The 27,287-nt window shown below is 26.2% G+C and overlaps 1 protein-coding gene across 2 annotated transcripts in view; it reads left to right on the plus strand.

The window, feature by feature from the left end:
* Positions 1 to 27,287, plus strand: part of Corin (corin serine peptidase) — a 237,613-nt gene that overhangs the window by 38,428 nt on the left and 171,898 nt on the right. For both annotated transcript variants that reach the window (XM_075312800.1, XM_075312801.1), the window contains exon 2: positions 4,364 to 4,430. The gene's annotated coding sequence lies outside the window, so the exon portion shown is untranslated. The remainder of the gene's footprint in view (positions 1 to 4,363; positions 4,431 to 27,287) is intronic.

Below are 27,287 nucleotides of genomic sequence, written 5' to 3' on the forward strand. Positions count from 1 at the left end.
AAAATGAAATTTGGACAAAATTTTCTATAGAAATAAAAGTTTGACAAAATTTTCTATAGAAATGAAATTTTGAGAAAATTCCATAGAAATACAATTTTGAGAAAATTTCCTATAAAAACAAATTTTGACAAAATTTTCTAAAGAAATAAAATTTTGACAAAATTTTCTAAAGAAATAAAATTGTGACAAAATTTTCTTTGGTAATAAAATTTTGAGAAAATTTTGTATAGAAATACAATTTTGAGAAAATTTTCTATAGAAATAAAATTTTGACAAAATTTTCTAAAGAAATAAAATTTTGACAAAATGTTCTACCGAAATATTTTTTTTTTTACAAAATTTTCTATAAAAATAAAATGTTGGCAAAAGTTTCCATAGAAATAAAATTTTGAGAAGATTTCATATAAAAATAAATTTTGACAAAATTTTCTAAAGAAATTAAATTTTGACAAAATTGTCTACAGAAATAAAATTTTGACAAAATTGTCTATAGAAATAAAATTTTGACAAAATTTTCTAAAGAAATAAAATTTTGGGAAAATTTCCTATAAAAATAAAATTTTGACAAAATTTTCTAAAGAAATAAAATTTTGACAAAATTTTCTATAGAAATAAAATTTTGACAAAATTTTCTATAGAAATAAAATTTTTTACAAAATTTTCTATAGAAATAAAGTTTTGACAAAATTTTCTAAAGACATAAATTTTTTTTACAAAATTTTCTATAGAAATAAAAGTTTGACAAAATATTCCATAGAAATAAAATTTTGAGATTTTTTTCTATAGAAATAAAATTTTGAGAAGATTTTCTAAAGAAATAAAATTTTAACAAAATTTTCTATAGAAATAAAATTTTGACAAAATTTTGAATAAATAAAAATTTGCAAACTAATATTTGTTTGTTTTCTAGTTTTTGGTAAAATTTTCTCCAAATTTTAACATTTTAATTCATTACATATTCGTATTCTGGCCGTTGGTTTACTATCCATAGAAATTGAAAAAAAATTAAAAAATGTACGCAACGCTAATGTTAAGAAAAAACGACTTTGCTAAAACCTGTTAATGTTTATCATTGTGGTTAAATATTGGATTTGTTATTGCATTACCAAGAAATGTGAAAATACACAAAAGAAACCACAGACATAGCGAAACTTACACATTTACACACGTAAAGTTTCTTTAAGGTGATTATAGTTGAAATAACACCAACAAATACTTTAATACCCAGGGATGTTTGTAGTTTTTGTTTCAGTTGGAGGGGTTCTGTTGGCCGTATTTTCACTTTCACTCGTTTTACCAAAGGCCTATACATGACCATGTCCACTGTTTTCGCCATTACTTTTAACCTTTCTCAATACAATTCTTGTGTCTCTGGTGTATATCATAAGTCTGCTTTTGGAAGAAAAATTTTCACCTCATAATGACAGAATAGAAAGAAAAAAAATAACAATAACATAATACGAAAATAAAAGGAAAAGCAAGGATGCTGAAGTAAAAACAACAGAGCTTGTACGCATACACACATACACATACAAACCCAGAACTGAATTACCACTGAATTACAGACATAAGAATACTACAGTCTATTTCTAAGAGAACCAAACAACTTGTTAGCTGATATAATTTTACCAAGTCAGCACACGCACACATATCTACGTAAAAATACTCGTTGTTTAGCAATAGAGCGTTACAATGCTCTCTCTGTGTCCCTCTATCTCCCTCTTCTTTTTATAAACAACTGGTTACTCTTATGTTTGACATAAGCTCTCTCAAAATGAATGCTATGATCACTCTTAACCTTAAGGGACAACAAAAAACACATACACACACAAACAAAATAAACACAGAGTTTAATAACAGTTTTACCAGAATGAAACCAACATTGATTTTCAAAAAGGGGAAAACACGAATTGATACAAATTAAAATGCGTGCCAAATAATGAAGATTGTGAAATATTTTAAACCATTTTCTTTTTACCATATAATCAATAATACTCATCACCAACCCAGCGGTGTAAAATAAGAGAAGTTACGATTTAAAACATTCATAGAGCCCTTATTCTCAGTGTTGCCAATTTGGTGCTTTCAGCACCAAATTTAGTGCTTTTTGATTTCTAAAAAGCACCAAATTGCCTTTTTGGTGCCTTTTCAAAAAAAGCACCAACTTGGTGCTTTCTGGCATTTTCATTTAGTGCTTTTGGTGCTTTTTTTATTTTGAACAGTATTAAGTTTAATTGATACAAAAATTTTGATTAGACTTTCAAGAGCACAAGAAACTCAAATTTATTGCCAAATATAGAATTTGATTGTTATGAAGTTGGTATTGATTATTTTGTAATTAATATTGTTATTTAGGGTATTCTGTAGGAAAGTCGAGCGATGAGTGTCGAATTTTTGAATTTGGTAAAGATGTCATTAAAAACGTTTGCATTAAATTCACAAAAGCACGCACAACTGAAATAAGCAATAGACTCCTTCCATATATTAATATTTTCAAAGTTGAAAAACATCACTGATCAAAATGAATAGCGGTTCATAATGGTGAGTACTAAGTTCGAGTTTTGCCGCTAAAGTGAAAACTATATTAGTAAAAAAGGCATAAAATTATGCATATTTGCTGCAAATTTTATTATAACTTGATGGGGAATAGCCAAAAGCAAATTTTCACAAAGTTTGTATTCCTTAAAATTAATTATTAAAGAAAAGTAATTGTAAAAAAATGACAATTTTAGCAGCTAAACTCGATCTTAATACCCACCTTAACTTCTTAAAATTCAATTCACAAAAGTTCTATAATACATCTTCAGGAGTTTTTTTTTTTTATTTTTATTTTTTTTAGAGAGCATTTAATTTTCGATTTTGTGGTGGAAGGTGGTATGTTAGAATTTATAATATATTTTGGTGCTTTTTGGCCTTGGGGAGTTGGCAACACTGCTTATTCTAGAGTAATTAAATTGAAATCCCATTTAAGAGGCCTCCTGATAGATGTAGATATTATATTAGGGCTTATTATTCTGTAATTTTTGTATTATATTACACCTTATAGACCACGTATTTGATGGACATTTCTAAAATCCTTCGGTTAGGTTAGATATAGTGGCAACCCGTTCTTTCGGGTTTACTTAGACTATTCAATCCATTGTGATACCACAGTGGTGAGCTTTTCTCCTATAACTGGTGGTGAGCTTTTCTCCTATAACTGCTCGTTTCCATATTTAGCTTAATGACAACACACCTCTTTAAAATTTTCTATAGTCATAAAATTTTACAAAATTTTCTATTGTAATAAAATTTTGACAGAATTTTCTATAGTAATAAAATTTTGACAAAATTTTTTATAGTAATAAAATTTTTAAAAAATTTTCTTTAGTAATAAAATTAAAAAAAAAAAATTCTTTTTTTTTTGACAAAATTTTCTATAGCAATGAAAGTTTGCCAAAATTTTTTATAGTAATAAAATATTGACAACATTTTCGTTAGTAATAAAATTTTGACAAATTTTCTATAGAATTAATTGTTCAACAAAATTTTCTATAGAAATAAAATTTTGACAAAATTTTCTATAGTAATCAAATTTTTACCAAATTTTTTAACAGTAACAAAATTTTGTCAAAATTTTCTATAGTAATAACATTTTGACAATATTTTCTATAGTAAAAAAATTTGACAAAGTTTTCTATGGTAATAAAATTTTGACAAAATTTTCTATAGTAAATAAAAAATAATTTTCTATAGTAATGGTTAGGTTAGGTGGCAGCCCGATGTATCAGGCTCACTTAGACTATTCAGTCCATTGTGCTACCACATTGGTGAACTACTCTCTATAGTAATAAAATTTTGACAAAATTTTCTATAGAAATAAAATTTGGACAACATTTTGTATAGTAAAAAAAATTTCTTTAGAAATAAAATTTTGAAATTTTTTATAGAATTAAAATGTTGGCCAAATTTTCTATGGATATAAAATTTTGACAAAATTTTCTATAGAAATAAAATTTTGACAAAATTCTCTATAGAAATAAAATTTTGAAAAAATTTTCTATAGAAATAAATTTTTGACAAAATTTTCTATAGAAATAAAATTTTGCCAAAATTTTCTATAGTATAAAAAATTGGCAAAATTTTCTTTAGTAATATAAAGTTTTGACAAAATTTTGATTGAAAACTTCAAAATAACTTGTTTTTTATGTGGTCGATTTTTGGTAAAATAAAAAAAATATTTTAGAATTGTATGAAAATAAAATCAAATTTTTCCAATACACAAAAGTTTCACACTTATCTTATTATTTTAGTCAAATAAAAAATTTCTCTTGCAGAAATTTATTGTAACACTTATTTCTTTATTTATATTTCTTTATTTTAGGTGAAACTGGTAACAACAAAATACCTAAAGATTCATTGGTTTTGATTGTAATCTCTATGAATGCGGGGTAAGTTTATATATATTTTTTGAAATTTATTTCAGTAAACCCCTCACAATATCAAATTTTTATTTTGGAATGATATATGGTTAAAATATCAATGCAAAAAAAATGGAAGTTGTTTTAAAGGCACATCTTATGCCTATAATACCAAATAAAATAAAATTTTCTAAATAACAAATCAAATTAATGTTTTTCTACATAACATTTAATTTATTTTCATTAACATTTATTTTGTAATTTCATTTATTTTACGAAACATCCTTATACATATAAATGAAAAGGCACTGTGAAGTGTATTAGAAAGAGCATTTTGCTGTTCACATCTATAGGAGAATCGAAATTGCTCTTAATTTTTTTTAGCAGGACAATTTGTGACACTGTTAACACATTCATGTATGCCTGTATACGTTAGAAAAATACGTAAAAACCAATGTATGAGAAAATAACGTTGAATATTATAAAGAAAAGAGAAATTACTACATTCTCTTGCAGAATTACATATAACAGTGACAATGAGAGCGAGTAGCAATGAGAGAGAGAGAAAGTCTGTTATTATTTGTATGTTAAAATCATTTGTATGCTACTAAAACTCATAGTAAAAACCAACGACAACATAAAATAACTTGCAGTGCGTAGGCGGTTGTCGTAGACATCATAGCTCCTTTTGGGTTAACCAGCGAACACGTGCTACTACTAAAAAATTTTGTTTGTATATCTATCAGAAACAAACAAAAAAAAACTGCTACTATAAACCACATTTCGAAGAAGAAGCAGCAGCAGAAACTCAATATTAGTATAGTAGTAGTAAAATATTGTGAACCAGCTATATAACCAAGAGAGAAATAGTGAGTGAGAAAACTTGAGAAGAAGGGGAAGAGAGGCAATACGTCAAACTATAAGCTCCCTTCTCTTGGCATCCATGTAATATGAACAACTACAGACTTTCAACGCGAATATTAACGAAACTCGTGAAATATTTAAGCTGAAACATACACATACTCAAAATTTCGTTTCTTTGGGAAGAACAACACATCGACACATATACATTAAAATAACGGTGTAGAACGTTGTTGTCGTCGTCATCGTCGTCGTCATCTATATTAAATTGCTATTGCTTTTGCCGAGTGTTTGTTACAGCTGCTGATATCTTCTTTTGCCAGGACTTAGGTGTCTGTATGTGGCTTTATGTGTGTGCGCGAGAGTGTATATATATATGTGTCCATTGGTTTGTGCGGGCAAGTGCGTGTGTTGTTGTTTTTTTTTTTTTCTTTATAACTACAAATGTATGTGTGAGCTAGAAAGCTTGGTATCTGGTTTTTTGTCTTGCCATCATAAAAGTCTAATTTAACAAAAAAAAAGAGAAAAAAGAGGCACTTAAAAGGATAATGATTTTTTCATCAAGCTATTTACGAAAAAACCAAATGAAATAAAAATACAAAATTTTGCAAAGAAAAAGAAACGGAAAACCTCAAAGCCCTAACAATGTGTAAAAGTGAAAATACTAAGAAAAAAAATGAAAAGTGTTTAAAAAATATGCTCCACAAATAGAAATGCTAGGACAAGCATTTAACTAAATATAAGGGAAAGTGGATGTGTTTTGTGTTTTCTATATAAAAAAAAAAAATAACAAAGAAATAAGATCTCATTGAAATAAGAAGAATACTTATAAAAATGTGACATTTTCTAAATAAAAACGAAACAAAAAACGCTCCCAAAAAATATCAAACATTTAATTTAATTTTGTATCATTGCACTTTGTTATTTGCACCCTCAACCCCAATTATAATAAATTGTAAGCTTATTAAATAATATGACAATAATTATTATAAATCTTATATATATATAAAAACCATCGTTTAAGACAATAACTAAAGCTAAGCTTAAAAAAAAAAAAATTAAAATTAAATTCCTAACATAAGACATAATGACAATAATTTTTGTTTTATAAAAAAATAAAAATTCCAAAATAAATGCGACAATAATTTTTTTTATTCGCCAACAAAAAATATAAGCAAATGATAGGTCAATAAATAATTTAAAAATAATTTATAAGTGAATCTTATTCCATTTCATTATAAATTGTCATACCCGTGTGTAAGATGGCTTCTAAGCACACAATAAAAATAAAATCCTAGATGTGGTTGATATAAAAAAAAAATCAATTTCTATAGAAGTAAAAGAGAAAAACTAGAAAATCCTCAGAAAATTATAAAAAAAATATTAACATCTAAAGAAATAAAAAACAAAATTCCTTTACGAAAAACAATAAGGATAATAAAACGAACAAAAAAAGAATTCTGAAGAAAAAAAAAACTACAAAAAAAAATCAACAATACCCCCCATAATTGCAATTTCACGAAGAAAAGTCATCCACCCAGACACCGATTATTGTTTGAGCATCTATAGCAAACAAAAACAAAAATTGAATTTTCATTTCAATTAAATGTGAATGTGAATGTGAATGTAATGTGTGTTTAACACTCTACACACATATACCCATACCCATATAGACCTATCAAACATAAATACGCAGAGCCTCATTAAGAGACCTCTCCAAAACAGAAAAAAAACAACAAATGTTTTGGCCTCTTTTAAAATCAAATTGAAAACACATACGAATTCTCATTAGCCCGCAAAAAGAAAAAAACCCAAACAAAAACAATTCCTGATAAAAAAAGACACACACACTCACACAAAAAATATACGGTGAAAAACCTCTCCAAGGCACAAAAACAAACCATAATCAAAAAAAGAAAATAAAAAGTCCCCGAAAGTGGAGTAGTAGCTACATTTATTTTTAAACCTAAGAGATAATGGAAAGGAATACGCGAAAAATCCCAGCAAAACAAAAAAGATAACTAAACAATACCAAGAACAACAACAACAACAAAATTAAGAAACCAGCCAGTCCTTGGTTTTGCCCACATTCCAGGGTCTAAAGATAGCTTCAAGAAATCTATCAAGTGAAATATCTTGCGTTTTTGTTTTTCCGTTTTTTGCTAAGAAGAGAACACTGCTCATGTTTCAACCACCACCATCAAATGTAGCCGAAGATAAGAGACAACCGCCAATGCTAAGAAAGCACCTCAAAACAAAGTAAGTATCAAATTTCAAATTTAAAAAAGAAATCACAAAATTTTTGGAAATGATTGCCAATAGGGTCAAATACTAAGATGGTAAAAAAAATCATAAGCTTATCTGGTCTGGGTGAGAACAAACAATTTTCTATGCTAAAGACCATGCTGATTTGTTATTAATTTATATATTCTTATGGCCATTCCTCTCATCCTCTGATTAATACATAACCGAAAGATAGACTACCGCTTACAAAAATTTTTCTATTGAATCAACTGTTTTAATTGACACGATAAATAATAAAAAGGCACTGACAAACCGGCCTTTTATAAGTTGAATGCTTTTACTACACTCAAAAAAAAGTTTACTTGAATCCAAAGATTTTGACCTTCCCTTAAGGATTTTGGTATTGATTGCGAGCTAAAGATGCGGCTTTTCTAAAATAAATACTTTTTTTTGGCGACCTATCTGGCTTTAAATCTAGGATCAATAAACTTAAAATTAGGATACAGATCTCATTTATTGAATTTTCATTTTTTTCGCGACATTGTCTTGCTGAGTAGAAATATACAAATAAATAAATAAATAAATAAAATAAATAATGTCAGTTTAAAATTTGCCGTGATTCGCTGTTCTATCTATTGTTCAAAAGCCAATAATGTCAAAAATAAATTTCTGAATCTGTTTAGATTTGTTCGAATTGGTTACCTCGATTTATGGCTTTCTAACAGCCGTCAAAGCCATCACACCTTGCATGAAAATGGCTCTCCGGTATTTGGGCCCATTTCCGGTCACACATTTTCAGATGTGCCAACCTTACTCTGCAAAATGGCGCAAATGTTCAACGGGTTGAAATCACGGTTGCCACTCGAGCTAAAAATAAAATAATAAAAATTTGAAGAAAATTCTACCAAAAACCTTCCAAATAAAAAATCTTAATTTGCTTGAACCAACAAGGGAATATTGTTCTACCAAAAGGGATAACTTATCAACAATGGACTTTGACCTTAAACTTATGTAATTCAACATTGAAAATTTTGTCAAAATTTTATTTCTATAGAAAATTTTTGTCCAAATTTTTTTTCCATAGAAAATTTTGTCAAATTTTTATTTCTTTAGAAAATTTTGTCAAAATTTGTTTATAGAAAATTTTTGTCAAAATTTTATCTGTATAGAAAATTATGCCAAAATTTTATTTCTCTAGAAAATGTTGTCCAAATTTTATTTCTATAGCAAATTTTGTCAAAATTTTATTTCTATAGAAAATTTTTGTCCAAATTTTATTTCTTTAAAAAATTTTGTCAAAATTTTATTTCTTTAGAAAATTTTGTCAAAATTTGTTTATAGAAAATTTTTGTCAACATTTTATTTCTATAGAAAATTTTGTCAAAATTTTATTTCTGAGAAAATTTTGTTAAAATTTTATTTCAAAATTTGTTTAAAGAAAAATTTTGTCAAAATTTGTTTATAGAAAATGTTTGTCAAAATTTTATTTCTATAGAAATTTTTTTAAAATTTTATTTCCATAGAACATTTTGTCACAATTTTGAAAAGAAAAAAGTTTGTACAAAGATTTATTTCGGAAAAAGCCTACTATCATAAACCTTTTTGCGGAAGGTTCAAGTGTGGTTCACTTTGGGTTTGGTGCGTCCATCCAAGCATCTTGCAGTCTATAGGGCTTTGCCAAAATAAGTTTGACAAACATTCTTTTCCTCTGTTGGTTAAGTTACTGTTTAGTCAACGCAATGGTTTTTAAGCTGAGATCAAAACAACAAATATGATTTAAGTACAAACCAACAATAACAAAACAAAACGAACATTTTATTTCTGTAGAAATTTTTATCACAATTTAGTTTCTATTTTTTATTTCTATAGAAAAATTGGTTAACATTTTGTTTCCACATATAGTTTTGTCAAAATTTTATTTCTATAGAAATTTTTGTCAAGATTTTATTTTTAAAGAAAATAGTGTCAACATTTTGTTTCTACAGAAAATTTTATTTCTATAGAAGATATTGTTAAAATTTTCTTTCTTTAGAAAATTTTGCCAAAATTTTATTCCCATAGAAAATGTTGTCAGAATTTTATTTCTATAGAAAATTTTGTCAAAATTTTATTTCTATAGAAAATTTTGTAAATTTTTTTCTATATAATATTTTGTCAAAAATTTTTTCTATATAACATTTTGTCAACATTTTTATTTCTATTGAAAATTTTGTCAAAATTTTATTTCCATAGAAAATGTTGTGAAAAATTTATTTCCGTAGAAAACTTTGTCAAAATTTTATTTCTATAGAAAATTTTGTCAAAAATTTATTTCTATAGAAAATTTTGTCAAAAATTTTATTTCTGTAGAAAATTTTGTGAAAATTTTTATTTCTTTTGAAAGTAGTGTCAACATTTCATTTCTATAGAAAATTTTTGTCAAAATTTTATTTCTATATAAAATTTTGTTAAAATTTTGTTTCTATAGAAAATGTTTGTCAAAATTTATTTCTACAGAAAATTTTGACAAAATTTTATTTCTATAGAAAATTTTGTATAAATGTTATTTCTATAGAAAATTTTGTTCAAATTTTATTTCTATAGAAAATTTTGTCAAAATTTTATTTCTGTAGAAAATTTTGTCAAAATCTTATTTCTATAAAAAATTTGTGAAAAATTTATTTCCGCAGAAAGCTTTGTCAAAATTTTATGTCTATAGAAAAATTTATTTCCGTAGGAAACTTTGTCAAAATTTTATTTCTATAGAAAATTTTGTCAAAATTTATTTCTACAGAAAATTTTGACAAAATTTTGTTTCTATAGAAAATTTTGTATAAATGTTATTTCTTTTTTGTCCAAATTTTATTTCCATTGAAAATTTTGTCAAAATTTTGTTTTTATAGAAAATTTTGTCAAAATTTTATTTCTATATAAAATTTTGTCAAAATTTTGTTTCTATAGAAAATGTTGTCAAAATTTTATTTCTATAGAAAAATTTGTAAAAAATGTTTTTCCGTAGAAAACTTTGTCAAAATTTTATTTCCGTAGAAAAGTTTGTCAAAATTTTATTTCTATAGAAAATTTTGACAAAATTTTATTTTTATAGAAAATTTTGACAAAATTTTATTTCTATAGAAAATTTTGTATAAACATTATTTTTAAAGAAAATTTTGTTCAAATTTTATTTCTATAGAAAATTTTGTCAAAATTTTATTTCTATAGAAAAATTTGTGAAAAATTTATTTCCGTAGAAAACTTTGTCAAAATTTTATTTCCGTAGAAAACTTTGTCAAAATTTTATTTCTATAGAAAATTTTGTCAAAATTTTATTTCTGTAGAAAATTTTTGTCAAAATTTATTTCTACAGAAAATTGTGTATAAATATTATTTCTATAGAAAATTGTATCCAAATTTTATTTCAATAGAAAATTTTGTCAAAATTCTCTTTCTATAGAAAATGTTGTCAAAATTTTATTTCTATAGAAAAATTTATTTCCGTATAAAACTTTGTTAAAATTTTATTTCCGTAGAAAACTAGAAATATAATTTTGACAATATTTTATTTCTATAGAAAATTTTGACAAAATTTTATTTCTATAGAAAATTTTTCAAAATTTTATTACTATAGAAAATTTTGTCTAAATGTTATTTCTATAGAAAATTTTGTCCAAATTTTATTTCTATAGAAAATGTTGTCAACATTTTATTTCTATAAAAAATTTTGTCAATTTTTTTTCCTATAGAAAATGTTGTCAAAATTTTATTTCTATAGAAAAATTTGTGAAAAATTTATTTCCGTAGAAAACTTTTATTTCTATAGAAAATTTTGACCAAATTTTATTTCTATAGAAAATTTTGACAAAATTGTATTTCTATAGAAAATTTTGTATAAATGTTATTTCTATAGAAAATTTTGTCCAAATTTTATTTCTATAGAAAAATATGCCAAAATTTTGTTTCTATAGAAAAATTTGTGAAAAATTTATTTCCGTAGAAAACTTTGTCAAAATTTTATTTCCGTAGAAAACTTTGTCAGAATATTTTGTATAAATGTTATTTCTATAGAAAATTTTGTCCAAATTTTATTTCTATAGAAAATTTTGTCAAAATTTTATTTCCGTAGAAAATTTTGTCAAAATTTTATTTCTATAAAAAATTTGAGAAAAATGTATTTCCGTAGAAAACTTTACCAACATTTTATTTCTATAGAAAAATTTTTGAAAAATTTATTTCCTTATAAAACTTTGGTCAAAATTTTATTTCTATAGAAATTTATTTTATTTCTATAGAATTTTATTTCTATAGAAATTTTATTTCTATAGAAAATTTTGTCCAAATTTTATTTCTGTAGAAAACTTATGTCAAAATCTTATTTCTGTAGATTTTTTTTAAATTTTTTTGCTATAGAAAATTTTTGTCAAAATTTTATTTCCTTTGAAAATTTTGTGAACATTTTATTTCTATAGAAAATTTTGTCAAAGTTTTGGTTTCTTAGAAAATTTTGTCAAAATTTTATTTCTATAGATTTTTTCCATAAAAATCTACAATTTTTGTAGAATTCTACCAACGAGCAGGGTGCGACTATCGGATGTAACGGTGACGCTTGAGTTCTGGTGCACTCCCTTTTGAGATGGTCGCAAAAGTCCAACGGATTTAAATTCGGAGATTTTGGTGGTCGGTAGTGCGGTAGAAATGAAGCGAGGAAGAACCTGCTTTTTGAAGCCACGAAGAAAAAAAACTAAAAAAACGAATAAATTAAACTTTGTTTCCTAGAATCAAGTACGCAAAACTTAAAAATTTAAATTTAGAACTTTGTCTCAATCTAAGCTCATTAATTGTGCAAATTTCGATATTAACTTTCCAGATTAACGGAAATTATTAAAAAGAATTAGTAATGCATATATTACCAAATAAAACAAACAATAAAATTATACGAATTTAGTGTAATATGATAATTTAATTTGTATGTAGTTTTTTTTTTATTTGTTTACCAACAAAAATATTCTCGTACAACTGAATTTTATAAAAAAAGCAAACAACATTAATTGGTAGTATTATATTCCATGTTTTTCTTTTTTTTGTACAGAAGAATTATCCTTTCATTATTCTGTTGTTATTCTGCAAAGCTAGTCTTAATTCCATACGGGGCATTGCATACGTGTTCATTTCGCTTTGTTTATTGTCAGAGCATTTGTATGGCCACTAAGTTGGGTTGACATAAAATTTGCATATAAAATAAATATTTTATAATGCATTAAGCAAAAAATGTTAATCACTAAAAATTTAATATCCCTAAGGGAAATGAATTAATTCCCCGATTGAACCACGTCTAAGCCTTGATGTGTATGGAGTGCTTTCTTCTCGAAAAAAATACAAACACCACTCTAATATACTCCCACTGATGATTGGTTCATGGACACATTTATGTTGTTTTTTTCTCTCTCGTAAAATGTTAGCATTTAATGCAAAATTTTCTATGAATTCAATTTCAATAGATATCTGAGGTGGGTATTTTATGGCAGTACATGTGAGCGTATGATTCATAGGGGGAACATTTCGTATACGCACTGTGGTACGTTTATTTTGTTTTGAATTGAATTTTTTTATATGATTCTAGGTAAACAATGTGTTGAAAAAATATTTTATAATTATTCAACATAGCTTTACAGAGGGGTTTTAGTTAATTCACTAGAAAATTGCATATACTATAAAGTAATCCAAGATATGTACATTATAATTTGGATGATTATAGCATAAACTAAATGTACAATAAATTTGAATTTTTTTGAATAATTATATGCAAAATTGAACAGAGAATTTTTTATTTAAAAAAAAAAAAATTAACAAAAATTTATATTTGTTGTCATTAAATTTGGGACAGGAATCTTTGACATGTTCATCCCTCTTTGGCCTTTAAAGTAGGGCAAATTTTTTTGAAAGTAACGAAAATTTTTTTTGGTTTAAAGAAATCATATTTAATTTATCTGAAATATAGAATCTTTTAAAGATAAAATAAGTAAGGAAAGTCCAAGAATATAAAGTATATATATTCTGGGTCGTGGTGAAATTCTGAGTCGATCTGAGCATCTCCGTCCGTCCGTCCGTCTGTTGAAATCACGCTAACTTCCGAACGAAACGAGCTATCGACTTGAAACTTGGCACAAGTAGTTGTTATTGATGTAGGTCGGATGGTATTGCAAATGGGCCATATCGGTCCACTTTTACGTATAGCCCCCATATAAACGGACCCCCAAATTTGGCTTGCGATTGCTCTAAGAGAAGCAAATTTCATCCGATCCGGCTGAAATTGGGTACATGGTGTTAGTATATGGTCTCTAACAACCATGCAAAAATTGGTCCATATCGGTCTACTTTTACGTATAGCCCCCATATAAACGGACCCCCCAAATTTGGCTTGCGATTGCTCTAAGAGAAGCAAATTTCATCCGATCCGGCTGAAATTTGGTACATGGTATTAGGTATATGGTCTCTAACATCCATGCAAAAATTGGTCCATATCGGTCCGTAATTATACATAGCCCCCATATAAACCGATCCCCAGATTTGAACTCCGGAGCCTCTAAGAGAATCAAATTTCATCTGATCCGGCTGAAATTTGGTACACAGTGTTAGTATATGGTCTCTAACAACCATGCAAAAATTGGTCCATATCGGTCCATAATTATATATAGCCCCCATATAAACCGATTCCCAGATTTGGTTTGCGAATCCTCTAAGAGAAGCAAATTTCATCCGATCCGCCTGAAATTTGGTACATGGTATTAGTATATAGTCTCTAAGAACCATTCAAAAATTGGTCTATATCAGTCCATAATTATATATAGCCCCTATATAAACCGATTCCCAGATTTGAACTCCGGAGCCACTTGGACGAGCAAAATTCATCCGATCCGGTTGAAATTTGCAACATGGTGTTAATATATGGCCGCTAATAACCATGCCAAAATTGGTCCATATCGGTCTATAGTTATATATAGCCGATCCCCAATCACACAAAAATTGGTCCATATCGGTTCATAATCATGCTTGCCACTCGAGCAAAAATAATCTAGCAAAATTTTATTTCTATAGAAAATTTTGGCAAAATTTTATTTCTGTAGAAAATGTTGTCAAAATTTTAATTCTGTAGAGAATGTTGTCAAAATTTTAAATCTTTTGAAAATTTTGTAAAAATTTTATTTCTATAGAAAATTTTGTTAAAATCGTATTTCTATAAAAAATTTTGTCCAAATTTTACTTCTATAGAAAATGTTGTCAAAATTTTATTTTGTCAAAATTTTATTTCTATAGACAATTTTGTCAAACTTAATTATATACGTATTTAATCGGCCATTTTAAGTTTAATATATAGCACGTATGGACTACGTGGTTTATAGTATGGACTACGTGGTATATATTACGGTATTAGGAAGTTTTAAGATACCTTGTCATCGGCAAAAGTTACCGCAACCCAAGTAATTCGATTGTGGATGACAGTCTTCAGTAGAAGTTTCTACGCAATCCATGGTGGAGGGTACATAAGCTTCGGCCTGGCCGAACTTTCGGCCGTATATACTTGTTTAGATCTACTTTTTTGATGCAACCTCAAATTATTCAATCTTTTTGGGTGCATAGTAAAAATGTTAATTCTACTCCCTGTGCAAAATTTCACGTAAATGAGAGTAAAAATTTGGTCTCTGTAGTTATATGAGTGTAAATCGGACGAAGGATATTTATGGGAGCTATATCTAATTCTTAAAACTCTACCAAATTTAAAAAAATATATATATCTGCATAAATATTCATTGGATTATAAATGTGTAGAACTTTAAACGATTTTAGCTTGCGCCAACAAGAGTAAGTAACTACCCAGTAAATAAAGCATCGCCAAAAAAGTAGTGAAAATGTTCTTTTTGGATCCGGAAGTGGTGCCAAATTGACACAGAAGCGATGAATTTAACATGGGTTTGTCATAGGACGGATGTCCAACATTTCAACAGCCGCTGCACTGAATTTGCTTCACATCTTAAGGTGTGAGGTGAATTCAGTGTTTTGGATGTGAATTAAGAATTTTTGTGATATTTTGACAAATAAATAATTTTTAAATTTTTTATGATTTTTAATGCATTATAACGCTTGTCTGGAACGTTTGTCATTAAATATTTTCAAAAATTAAATCCTAGAAAGGATTTAACTTTTTTTCGGCTAAATTTAAATAATTCATACCATTTTATTAATTCTTAATATGTTATTAACATATTTAAAACAAATAAAAATGATTTTCCCTTAAAAACTATGAAAAAAACGGGTTATAAAAAAATCGACTCAAATGCACTTCCTGCGAAGTTAAAATAAAGAACATCTTTGCGACAGCATTTCTGGAAGTTTTTGTTTTTTAAAAGTTGTGCCTTGAGAAGAACTTCTTTTGCTGGGTACTTCTAAAAACATGGGACTTTGATAGCCATTACACGAAAATTAAAATTTTTAAAAATATTGAATTTATAGAAAGGTTTGGCAAAATTTTGTTTCTATAACACTAGTTTACAAAAAAAAATGATGAAAATCAACTTTTCTTACGTATTTTGAGCTGCTGAATTCGAAAAAATTTTTAATTTTTTTTTTTAAATTTTCGCTCTTTTTTCACTAAACACAATATATATCGAGTTAGAAATGTCGTTAACGTTGTTGGTACTTAAATGAAAGCTAATAAGATGACGAATAATCGTGTGTAATTGGATCTGTGATAAGTTAAGTTAAAAAAATATCAATGCGAAAAAAAAATCGTATTTTACAATGGACCTTTTCCGACAGAAAAGTATAAACCATTAAAAATTTGTTTTCTCTTCACGGTCGTATAGACGATACTCTAACGTAAGTAATAAGACCAACTAGAAGAAAAACGACCGAAAAGTGACTAAGTTATAAGCAATTGAGTGAACAAGTCCGATGGCAAATCACCCACACAAAAATTACTCTCGGCCACAGAGCAATGCATTTTTGTGTGGGTGATTGGCTCATTTTTGAATGATTTTACATCATTCAATTTCTTATAACTTTGTCATTTTTCGGTGGTTTTTCTTCTAGACCATGAAGGGAATTTTTTTTAAATGGTTTATACTTTTCTGGCGGAAAAGGTCCATTTTTTTCGCATTGATATTTTTTGAACATTTTTTTCGAATTCAGCAGCTCAAAATACATAAAAAAATTTGATTTTCATCAAGTATACATTTTGAGTGTAAACTAGTGTAATTTTGTCAAAATTTTAGTTCTATAGAAAATTTTGTCAATTTTTTTTCTATAGAAATTTCTGCAAAATTTTATTTTTGTCAAATTTTTATTTCTGTAGAAATTTTTGCAAAATTTTATTTTTTCAGAATTTTTTGTCAAAATTTTAGTTCTATAGAAAATTTTGTCAAAATGTTATTTCAATAAAAATTTGTGCAGAATTCTATTTCTATAGAAAATGTTTGCAAAATTTTAAAAATAAAATTTTGCATAACTTTTCCATAGAAATACAATTTTGACAAAATTTCATATTAAAATAAAATTTTGCAAAAATTTTCTAGAGAAATAAAATTTTGACAAAATTTTCTATGGAACTAAAATTTTGACAAAAAATTCTATAGAAATAAAATTTTGTCAATTTTTTTTTTAAATTTTGTCAAAATTTTATTTCTATAGAATTGTTTGTCAAAATTTTAGTTATATAGAATATTTTGTCAAAATTTTATTTGAATAAAAATTTGTGCAGAATTCTATTTCTATAGAAAATTTTTGCAAAATTTTAGATATCAAATTTTGCATAACTTTTCCGTAGAAATAAAATTTTGACAAAATTTCATATTAAAATAAAATTTTGCAAAAATTTTCTATAGAAATAGAATTCTGCACAAATTTTTATGTAAGTAAGATTTTGACAAAATTTTCTATAGAACTAAAATTTTGACAAAAAATTCTATAGAAATAAAATTTTGTCAAAATTTTATTTCAATAAAAATTTGTGCAGAATTCTATTTCTGTAGAAAATTTTATTTTTGCTAAATTTTATTTTAATATGAAATTTATTCAAAATTGTATTTCTATGGAAAAGTTATGCAAAATTTTATTTCTATAGACAATTTTCTGCAAATTTTATTTCGATAGAAAATTTTGTACAGTTTAATTTCTATAGACAATTTTTGTCAAAATATTATTTCTATACACAGAAAAAAATTTCATTGAGTTTTAAAAAATATTTAATAAAAATTTAATTGATTCAAAAATTTTTTTAGTTGAAATAAAAATCACTCACACAAATTAATAGTATCGATTATTTTTTTTCTGTAGATATTTTTGTAAAATTTTATTTTTACAGATTTTTTTTGTCAAAATTTTAGTTTTTTTTTTGTCAAAATTTTAGTTCTATAGAAAATATTGTCAAAATTTTATTTCAATAAAAATTTGTGCAGAATTCTATTTCTATAGAAAATTTTTGCAAAATTTTAGAAATAAAATTTTGCATAACTTTTCTATAGAAATACAATTTTGACAAAATTTCATATTAAAATAAAATTTTGCAAAAATTTTCTATAGAAATAGAATTTATTTTTTTAAAATTCTGTCAAAATTTTATTTCTATAGAATTTTTTGTCAAAATTTTAGTTCTATAGAAAATTTTGTCAAAATTTTATTTCAATAAAAAATTGTGCAGAATTCTATTTCTATCGAAAATTTTATTTTTGCAAAATTTTATTTTAACATGAAATTTTGTCAAAATTGTATTTCTATGGAAAATTTATGCAAAATTTTATTTCTATAGAAAATTTTCTGCAAATTTTATTTCGATAGAAAATTTTGTCAAATTTAATTTCTATAGACAATTTTTGTCGAAATTTTATTTCTATACACAGAAAAAAATTTCACGAAAATTTTTCCAATTAAAATCTTAATTGAGTTTTAAAAAATATTGAATTAAAAATTTAATTGATTCAACAATTTTTTTAATTGAAATAGAAATCAATCACACAAATTAATAGTATCAATTATTTATTTTTTTTTGGATCAATTAATTTTGTAATTGACTGTCAATTAATTTTTTAATTGATACTATCATTTCTGTGATTGAAGACATTTCAATTAAAAAATTAATTGGATCAATTAATTTCGTGATTGAATCAGAAAAAAAATTTTTTTTGTGTGTAGAAAATTTTTGCAAAATTTTATTTCTATAGAAAATTTTTGCAACAGTCTATATCTATAGAAAAATTTTGCAAAAATTTATTTCTATAGACAAATTTTGCAAAAATTTATTTCTATAGAAAATTTTTGCAACAGTCTATATTTACAGGAAAATTTGGCAAAATTTTATTTCTATAGAAAATTTTTGCCAAATTTTATTTCTACTGAAAATTTTTGCAAAATTTTATTTTTTTAGTAAATTTTTGCAAGATTTTATTTTTATAGAACATTTTTGACAATTTTTTTTTCTATAGAAATTTTTTGAAAAATTTTATTTCTATAGAAGGTTACTGCAAAATTTTATTTCTGTGGAAAATTTAATTGCCTCTTAGTTAGATAGGAATAATTTTACCATAGCTCAATTTTTAAATTCGACTAATGCAGTTTTTGTTAATACTAACAAAAGATTGTATTTTAATTTATATTGGACTTTTTCCATAAGGTCAGTTTCATGGCCCAAATATATTGGACAATATTTTACAAAAACAAAAAATGGGAGAAGATAAAAAATGGGTGGAACTTATCAATCACTTGGCATGGCTTTAGATTGCATATAGCTAGCTTGCGATAATACATCACGAAAAGTTTGTTTTCTTTTTTGTTATATTCCATTAAAGACCCAACATTTTTTTTTAAATGAAACTGGCAGTTTTGTCAATCGTATGTATATTTTTAAGTTTAAGCATTTCTTTCTTATATGAGATATTGATTGATTTTTTTGGTTATCAATTTAAATCAATTAGTCCACTTTGTTTTACAAATACTACTGTTTATAGATTAATAAATTGTACTTTACTTTAAGATTTAAGATTAATGCTTTCAGATTTAATTTTATTTCTGTAGAAAATTTTCTCAAAATTTTATTTCTATAGAAAATGTTGTCAACATTTTGTTTCTATAGAAAATTTTCGCAAAATGTTATTTCTATAGAAAATGTTCTCAAAATTTTATTTCTATAGGAAATTTCTATAGAAGTTTTTTGCAAAATGTTATTTCTATAGAAAATTTTTGCAAAATTTTATTCCTATAGAAAATTTTGTCAAAAATTTATTTCTATAGATTTTCCAAAATTTTATTTCTAAGAAAATTTTTGCAAAATTTTTTTTTCCAAGAAAATTTTGTCAAAATTTTATTTCTACAGAAAATGTTTGGATAATTTTATTTCCTTAGAAAAGTTTGTCAAAATCTTATTCCTAGAGAAAATTTTGTCAAGATTTTACTTCTATAGAAAATTTTGTCAAATTTTTTCTATAGAAAATTTTGTCAAAATTTTATTTCTTTAGAATATTTTTGTCAAAATTTTATTTCTATAGGAAATTTTGTCAAAATTTTATTTCTATAGGAAATTTTGTCAAAATTTAATTTCTGGAGGGAGTTTATGAAGTACTTCCTAGTTGGAGAGGAATAATTTATAAAATCTACCAAAACATAAATTTCTACCAGGCTACCATTTTTGGTAGAATTTTATTTCTATAGAAAATTTTGTCAAAATTTATTTCTATAGAAAATTTTGTCAACATTTTATTTCTATAGGAAATTTTGTCAAAATTTTATTTCTATAAAAAATTTTGTCAAAATTTTATTTCTATAGAAAATTCATGGGCTTGTTACAGGCCAACAGAACCCCGTTTTCGTATCCTTAAAATTGTTTTAGTTCATTTGAATGAAGAATTTAAAAAAATATATTTTTTTATTGCACTTTTCCCCATAGGAAAATCTTTAAGGCAATCTCGAAACCAACCTCTGTTTTTTGGAGTGTACGTAGAAATCCTATATCATCATTGTAGTTATTCCATGTTTCTCATCTTCTTGGAACAATAAATTTTAATCAATGATCATAATTGAAACATTGAAATGCCACTCGTATTAAATTCCAATTGAGTTATCAACTAATAAAATTTTCATTGAAATTTCATTGCAGTTTTACACTTTTGTTGAAATTCTATGAAAAACTTTGATATATGGTATCAATGACATAATACTTTACTCTGTCAACATTGGTATCTAGTTTATGTGTGATGGTGTTTTATATTTTTTTTTTTGCTATGGGAATTTTTCCATGAATTTCTTGTTGTTTTCCAAATTTTGGTCAGTTGCCATAATTGTGGAAAATGCACAATTTTCTGTCGTGGTGTCAAAATGTTGTGGGGTTAATTTCTCATTTTGTTGGTGTTATAGACAAGTGTTGTGGAAAAGTTTGGGTAAATAGTTTTAAAAAAAAGTATGGCTTAATATTAAACAAAGTTTAAAAATGATAAATTAAGGCAAGTTGGTAATGGGCTAATATAGTTGGCAAAAACTTGTGGTCAATTTTTGCTTGATAATGAAAGACAATATCCAGGGAATATCGATAGTTTAAACTAAAGGTGAAAGTCGTGAGTAGGACCCAAGTTTTTCTTGGGTCCTACTCACGATTGCCACTCGAGCCAAAAATAATCTTCCAAAAGTTGCAGAAAATTTTACCAAACAACTACCAAACAAAAAAAAACATTATTTTGTAAAATTATATTTCTATAGAAAATTTTATCAAAATTTTATTTCTACTGAAAATCTTGTTAAAACTTTATTTCTACAAAAAATCTTGTTAAAACTTTATTTCTAAAAAGTTCTCAATATTTTATTTCCATAGAAATTTTATTTCTACTAAAAATTTTGTCAAAATTTTATTTCTATAAAAAAATTTGTCAAAATTTTATTTCTATAGAAAATTTTGTCAAAATTTATTTCTATAGAGAATTTTGTCAAAATTTATTTTTATTAAACATTTTGTCAAAATTTTATTTCTATAGAAAATTTTGTCAACATTTATTTCTATAGAAAATTTTGTCAAAATTGTATTTCGATTAAAAATTTTGTCAAAATTGTATTTCAATTAAAAATTTTGTCAAAATTTTATTTCTATAGAAAATTTTGTCAAAATTTATTTCTATAGAGAATTTTGACAAAATTTATTTGTATTGAACATTTTGTCAAAATTTTATTTTTATAGAAAATTTTATTTCTATAGAAAATTTTGTCAAAATTTTATTTCTATAGAAAATTTTGTCAAAATTTTATTTCTATAGAAAATTTTGTCAAAATTTTATTTCTATAGAGAATTTTGTCAAAATTTTATTTCTATAGAGAATTTTGTCAAAATTTTATTTCTATAGAAAATTTTGTCAAAATTTATTTCTATAGAGAATTTTGTCAAAATTTTATTTCTATTAAAAATTTTGTCAAAATTTTATTTCTATTAAAAATTTTGTCAAAATTGTATTTCTATAGAAAATTTTGTCAACATTTTATTTCTATAAAAAATTTTGTCAATAGTTTATTTCTATAGAAAATTTTGTCAAAATTTATTTCTATAGAGAATTTTGTCAAAATTTTATTTCTATTAAAAATTTTGTCAAAATTTTATTTCTATTACAAATTTTGTCAAAATTTTATTTCTATAGAAAATTTTGTCAAAATTTATTTCTGTAGAGAATTTTGTCAAAATTTATTTCTATTGAACATTTTGTCAAAATTTTATTTCTATAGAACATTTTGTCAAAATTTTATTTCTATAGAGAATTTTGTCAAAATTTATTTCTATTGAACATTTTGTCAAAATTTTATTTCTATAGAAAATTTTGTCAAAATTTTATTTCTACAGAAAATCTTGTTAAAACTTTATTTCTAAAAAGTTCTCAATATTTTATTTCCATCGAAAATTTTATTTCTATAAAACATTTTGTCAAAATTTATTTCTATAGAAAATTTTGTCAATATTTTATTTCTATAGAAAATTTTGTCAAAATTTATTTCTATAGAGAATTTTGTCAAAATTTATTTCTATTAAACATTTTGTCAAAATTTTATTTCTATAGAAAATTTTGTCAATATTTTATTTCTATAGAAAATTTTGTCAAAATTTATTTCTATAGAGAATTTTGTCGAAATTTATTTCTATTAAAAATTTTGTCAAAATTTTATTTCTAAAATGTTCTCAACATTTTATTTCTATAGAAAATTTTGCCAAAATTTATTTCTACAGAAAATTTTGTCAAAATTTATTTCTACAGAAAATTTTGCCAAAATTTTATTTCTATAGAAAATTTCTAAAATGTTCTCAACATTTTATTTCCATAGAAATTTTGAGTTCTACAGAAAATTTTGTCAAAATTTATTTCTATAGAGAATTTTGTCAAAATTTTGCTGCAAGTAGAGGATGCTGATGAGGAATGTGGTAATTCCGAAACGTGCGTCCATCCAACTATCTTGCAGGCTTTGCCCAAATAAATTTGACAAACATTCTTTTCCTCTGTTGGTTAAGCTACACTTGTAGGTTAGTCAATGTATGGTTTTAAGCTGCAATAAAAAACAACAACAAATTTTATTTCTATAAAAAATTTTGTCAACATTTATTTCTATAGAAAATTTTTTCTATAGAAAATTTTGTCAAAATTTATTTCTACAGAAAAATTTTGTCAAAATGTTATTTTTATAGAAAATGTTGCCAAAATTTTATTTCTATAGAAAATTTGGTCAAAATTTTACTTCTAAAGTGTTCTCAACATTTTATTTAAGTTCTACAGAAAATTTTGTCAAAATTTATTTCCATTAAAAATTTTGTCAAAATTTATTTCCATTAAAAATTTTGTCAAAATTTTATTTCTAAAATCTTCTCAACATTTTATTTCTATAGAAAATTTTAGTTTTATAGAAAATTTTGTCAAAATTTATTTCTACAGAAAATTTTGTCAAAATTTTAGTTTTATAGAAAATTTTGTCAAAATTTTATTTCTATAGAAAATTTTGTCAAAAATTTTTTTCTAAAATGTTCTCAATATTTTATTTCCATAAAGAATTTAAGTTCTATAGAAAATAGTGTCAAAATTTTATTTCTAAAATTTTTTCAACATTTTATTTCCATAGAAAATTTGGTCAAAATTTTATTTCTATAGAATGTTTTGCAAAATTTTATTTTAATAGAATATTGTGCAAACTTTTATTTTTGTAGAAAATTTCGTCAGAATTTTATTTTTATAGGATATTTTGTCAAAATTTTATTTATATAGAAAATTTTGTTAGAATTTTATTTCTATAGGAATTTTTGTCAAAATTTTATTTCTATAGATAATGTTGTCAAAATTTATTTCTATAGAAAATTTTGTCAAACTTTTATTTCCATAAAATTTTTTTTTCAAAATGTTATTTCTATAGAAAATTTTGTCAAAATTTATTTCTTTTGTTTTGTTATTGTTGGTTTTGTTCTTTAAGCATTGTTGTTGTTTTTTATTTCAGCTTAAAACCATACATTGACTAAACTACAAGAGTAGCTTAACCAACAGAGGAAAAGAATGTTTGTCAAATTTATTTGGGCAAAGCCCTATAGACTGCAAGATGGTTGGATGGACGCACGTTTCGGAATTACCACATTCCTCATCAGCATCCTCTACTTGCAGCAAAACTATCAACCAATTATCAGAATAAATTCAGGCAGTTTATTAAACCCAACAAAAACCACACTTGAACCCTCCGAAAAAAGGTTTTACATTGATAGCCGGCTTATGCCGAAATAAATTCGAAACAAACATATCTCTTTTCCTATGTACGTATGTTTGTTTCGAATTTATTTCGGCATAAGCCGGCTATCAATGTAAAACCTTTTTTCGGAGGGTTCAAGTGTGGTTTTTGTTGGGTTTAATAAACTGCCTGAATTTATTCTGATAATTGGTTGATAGTTTTGCTGCAAGTAGAGGATGCTGATGAGGAATGTGGTAATTCCGAAACGTGCGTCCATCCAACCATCTTGCAGTCTATAGGGCTTTGCCCAAATAAATTTGACAAACATTCTTTTCCTCTGTTGGTTAAGCTACTCTTGTAGTTTAGTCAATGTATGGTTTTAAGCTGAAATAAAAAACAACAACAAAATTTATTTCTATAATTTTTTTTAAATGTTATTTCTATAGAAAATTTTGTCCAAATTTTATTTCTATAGAAAATTTTGTCAAAACTTTATTTCTATAGAAGATTTAGTCAAAATTTAATTCCTATAGAAAATTTTGTTCCGTGGTCCTACTGGGCCTAATTTTCAACGGATCCCATGGTCATAGCTCCAAATTTTTGCCGGGGCACATTTGCATGAGGCCTATTTTCATTATTAAGTCCCTAAGATCCTATTTCATTGGGATTTTGAGTCTGTTTGTTAATCAAAAATCAATTTTTAATAAAGGGTGATACGGTCAAAATTTGGTCAAGGGAAAACGCGTGTAAATCGGTGAAATCGTTTTTTTGTAAAAAGCAAATTAAATTTCTTTTTCAAGTTCAATTAGTATAAAATTCAGGAAAAATATTCAGCTAGGCTTTCGCTTTTCCAAATCCGAATTGCCGGGCCTCGCGCTTGACACCTGCCATCAGATTTTGTACAGCCACCTTGTCCACCTTCTTCGCCGCAGAAAGCCAGTTTGCCTTGAACTGCTGCTCGTCCTTAGCAGTTTTTTGGTCTTCTTTAGGTTCCGCTTGACAATAGCCCAGTATTTCTCAATTGGGCGGAGCTCTGGCGTGTTGGGAGGGTTCTTGTCCTTGGGAACCACCTGCACGTTGTTGGCGGCGTACCACTCCATGGCCTTTTTACCGTATTGGCAAGATGTCAAATCCGGCCAAAACAGTACGGAACAACCGTGTTTCTTCAGGCAGCAGACGTTTATTCAAACACTCTTTCACGTAAATTTCTTGGTTGACAGACCCGGAAGCTATGAAAATGCTGCTTTTCAAGCCACAGGTACAGATGGCTTGCCAAACCAGATATTTCTTTGCGAACTTTGACAGTTTTATGTGCTTGAAAATATCTGCTACCTTTCCCCTTCCTTTTGCCGTATAAAACTCCTGTCCCGGAAGCTGCTTGTAGTCGGCGTTGACGTAGGTTTCGTCGTCCATTACCACGCAGTCAAACTTCGTCAGCATTGTCGTGTACAGCCTCCGGGATCGCGCTTTGGCCGTCGTATTTTGTTTATCATCGCGATTTGGAGTCACTACCTTCTTGTAAGTCGATAGTCCGGCTCGTTTTTTGGCTCGATGCACGGTTGTAGACGATACACCCAGCTTATTTGCGGCATCTCGGAGAGAGAGGTTAGGGTTTCGCTTGAAACTACCGGCAACTCTCTTTGTCGTCTCAGCGGCTTCCGGTTTTCGATTTCCCCCCGATCCAGACTTCCTGGCTGTCGACAAACGTTCCCCAAACACTTTAATTGCATTTGTAATGGTTGATTTGGCAACTTTTAGCGATTTTGCCAGCTTTGCGTGCGAGTAGCTCGGATTTTCGCGATGCGCGAGTAAAATTTTGATACGCTGCTCTTCTTGCTTGGACGGCATTTTGACAACTGAAGAGTGATTTCCAAAATCAAAATAGGAGCAACATTCTACACACACACACACCTTCAAAATGAGGGGTGTTCAGGTTTTTTAAATGCAAAATTGAAAGAAATACGTCAAGTTTATATTGACCAAATTTTGACCGTATCACCCTTTATTGTGATAGGTGGAAAAGTCTATGTAGTGCATAGAATGGGTTAGGGGGCTTCTATGAAAAGGACTCTTCTATGAAAAGGTGTTTCCTCATCATTAGTCCTAGATTAGAATTAGACAGTACTCAGAAGTTCATCGCCTTTGGAATCACAATGGACTAGTTAGTCTCAGACAGCCACCATACAGGAAAGCTATTTAGTGTTTTTTGTATATTTTTCTAGCATATCAAACCAAAAATATCATGGAAATAAGAATACATGATGACGAAGAAAACATAACATAAACAAATATTATATGAAAAAATATAAAATTGCAAATTCAATTCAATTATAAAGCAGGAATGCACAAATATTGTTCAACGATTATAAAACCATAGCCATGGTATAACTGGCAGGCAAGCAAAGCAAGTAGATTACTCTCTAATGTGTTGGAAAATTGTTATCAAAAGCAAACATACAAAAACACATACAAACAACCAAGATAGCACTCGTACAATGCACACACACACAGATACAAATGAAGCCACAGATATAGACCAGGCATAAGGACTTGTATTCACAGCTCAGCTATTCCAAAGTCCCATTATAGACAACCAACATTGTGAGAAATGCCAACACAGACAATTACAAATAAACCAGAAATAAATATAAAATACACTCTTCTTCTATGCAAACTCACCACACAACATTTAAACACAAACACACACACAAACAGAGTGTTTGTGCATACTTCACTGGAAAAAAATACACCAACACATTATGCCATAGAAATGCTTAGGCACAATATTTTAGGCATAGTCATAGGCATAGTAATATCATTAAGATAGAGAAACAGAGAGAGAGAGAGGGAGAGCGAGATGGGGATGTACAATCAATGAGAGAGCAAGTGTATTAGAATGCGAGGTAGAGGGATGCTGTTATAATTTCAATTTGGTTTGTGTGCCTGCTGGCTCTAAGATATTTTACGTTGAGTTTGTATCTGTATGCAAACAATTATATACACAAACATACCTCCGTAAATGTTTCTTTATATCTATGTGCAGTTGTTTAAATCTTATTTCTTAAAGATATACACAAACAAAAATTCACAGTC

This window comes from Haematobia irritans, chromosome 5, assembly GCF_050003625.1.
Source record: "Haematobia irritans isolate KBUSLIRL chromosome 5, ASM5000362v1, whole genome shotgun sequence".
NCBI classification, from domain to species: Eukaryota; Metazoa; Arthropoda; class Insecta; order Diptera; family Muscidae; genus Haematobia; species Haematobia irritans.